Source organism: Lolium rigidum, chromosome 3 (genome assembly GCF_022539505.1).
Source record: "Lolium rigidum isolate FL_2022 chromosome 3, APGP_CSIRO_Lrig_0.1, whole genome shotgun sequence".
Taxonomy (NCBI): Eukaryota; Viridiplantae; Streptophyta; class Magnoliopsida; order Poales; family Poaceae; genus Lolium; species Lolium rigidum.
This window is the reverse complement of record NC_061510.1, coordinates 155,313,016-155,315,399: the sequence shown is the minus strand read 5'-3', so window position 1 is coordinate 155,315,399 and position 2,384 is coordinate 155,313,016. Positions and strand designations below refer to the sequence as shown.

Sequence of the window (2,384 nt, the reverse complement as noted above, 5' to 3'; positions counted from 1 at the left end):
ATCTTTCTACTTAGGAACAGAAGCAGAATCTCAAGTTAACACGATCTTAATTTATGCCTTCCAGCAAGTACTCACAAAGTTTCTGGAAGAAGCCCGGGTATGCAAGGGATTGCACCCTATCATTGGAAAATTTGATGGTTTACATCTTGTTTCCTGAGTCCTGACAGGAAACAAGTCGCTTGGACTGATTTTCTTCTCATAATATTGAAGGGAACACAAATGTTTTTAAGAGAACTGTCCTGGGCCTGGTTGGTGCTTTATTCAACATTATTTTACACCTTCAAAGTCCACTCATTTTCTGTACCTTTAGTTGGTGCTGACTGAGAATAGCATTTTCAGTCGGATCACTACAGACTCAAATCGCTCAGATCCATGTGATGAAGTTCAGTTAAGTCGTTGTCCTGCTTGCTTATTTAGACCGACAGGTGGATTCCTTGTCTACATTTAGGTCTCTGTATAGGAGCATTTATTCCATATGCACCTGAAGTTGTGGCATTGTGCAGCTCTGTTGAAAGTTTGGTCACTGGAATAGTACTCATGAAGTTGGGTTTTTCGAGTATGCAGTTAAGTTGACTGGTGATCTTAGTGTTCCTGCTGGACAGGTTAGCATCCTTTTATTTGGTTTATACTTCTGTACACAGTCTTGATTGCATTTTAACTTATCAATTGTATCACAGATAACTTGTCGTGCTAAGGTTGGGAAGGGCAGCTGTCTTGAGAATCGTGGTGCATATCCGGAAGAGTTTGGTGTGGTAAGCCTAATTATGGAATTAATGTGTCTATTTTGGATGTTTGTCTATATGACAGGCTTTAGTTCATCACTGAGTATAAATGTATAATCTGATGTCTTGAGTATTGTCAATTTTATTTATTGACTCTTCCCCCCAACTCCTATATAATGTGAGACGAGAGCGGTTTCGCTGCCTTGGAACCGCTCCAGCGAAAGGGAACTCGGCGGCGCTGCCCCCAACTACAGCAGCCAACTCGCCGGTCCCTGCCTCCTCCGTCGGCCGCTCCGGTGACGGGAGGGGGTGGGGACCCGGAGTAACGGCTCCGGCCTGTAGTGGGTTGGCCTAGTGCTTTCTTGAGGCGCTGCTTCTATGGAGGAGACTGCGCCGCGTCGAAATAATTTGCCTCTGCTCTTCCTCCGTCTCGGCGTCGCTCTAACCGGCAGCGTCGTGGGGCAGGTGGCCTGGTTGTCTCGCCGGTCTCTAGATCTGGTGAGAATTGTGTCCGGTGGTTGGTGTTCGGCACTCTCGCGGGTGTTGATCGCACCGACTACTGCAGTTGTGTGTGTCGTCTTGCAGTTGGGCGCGTGGATGACGGCAGGCGGCGGCGTTTCTCTTCTTCGACTATGTCGGGTGAAGTTGACGGCGTTGGGATTTGGTGACCACGGGGAAGATCCCCGGCCGACGTGCCACAAAGTCTCGGGTTCGTCGTTTGCGGCGGCCCGGTTCATCGGCTCAAAAAGCATCCTTGAATGCGATGGTGCTCTCCCAGATCTAGGTACGGCGGCTATTCGCCTCTTTTTTCGGTGCTACCATGGTGGCGGCGAAGGACGATGGACGATGTTTCGGCGAGGCACAGGTTTTCCTAAGAGTGAAATTGTAATTTTACTTCTTGTGGAGTTCCTTGTGCAAAGTTGCTTGACATGTATATTTGTCTCGTGTCGTGACTATATGTATAATCTCTGTAAAAGGATTATCCAATGAATATATATGGTTGTTTCAAAAAAAAAAACTCCTATATAATTTAATTTATAGGCAAACACAATGAGAATTGTGAACTCCCCTCTCCTCCCTTGGTCATGGCGTCCTCCCCTACACTCTTTCCGGCGTCGGCACCGCAGGTGGAACAAGGGACTCTTCGCCATCCTCAGTTCCCATTAGTCCCTAGTGTCTCAGAATGGCGGCCAGACCCTAGCAAGAGAAAGTAGGAGCGGCGCCACCACCGACCTCAACCACCAATGACTCGAGGTCAGACCACTGCTTCTCCTTTCAGTATTTAATTATTCGAACAAAACGTAGTAGATCGATGTTGTTTTCAAGGTCGGCTGTAATGTTGCAGGACCAATTGATAGTTAAGTGCATGGCAAAGCCATGAGTAAATCGTCACTGTAGACTGCAAGATGGGTAATTCAGAGGATCTCTGTTTAGTTGGTACAAGTTTTATGGCCTAAGTCCAATCACTGAATCTAGGGAATTGAATCAGAGTACGATCAACCATTTTTAGCTTCTTTGAACAGTCCATATGATGGTTTTCTTTGTGGTCAGTGTCGATCTAGGTTTCCCCCTCAAAAAAAAAAAGACTCGATCTATGTTTTTTTTCTCTATGCTATATAAAAAGAGAAATTTGGCTACATGTACATTTATCTAGACATCCAA

General features: G+C 46.1%; 1 long non-coding RNA gene across 2 annotated transcripts; it reads left to right on the top strand.

Moving 5' to 3' along the window:
* Nucleotides 1-362: 362 nt before the first annotated feature.
* On the top strand, nucleotides 363-1,876 carry LOC124702538. Of its 2 annotated transcripts, XR_007002541.1 has the most exons (4): nucleotides 363-425; nucleotides 504-602; nucleotides 678-752; nucleotides 1,764-1,876. It is a non-coding gene; the product is annotated as an uncharacterized LOC124702538 (long non-coding RNA). The 2 variants fall into 2 exon arrangements; XR_007002540.1 differs by having other exon boundaries at nucleotides 369-602.
* Nucleotides 1,877-2,384: the final 508 nt, after the last annotated feature.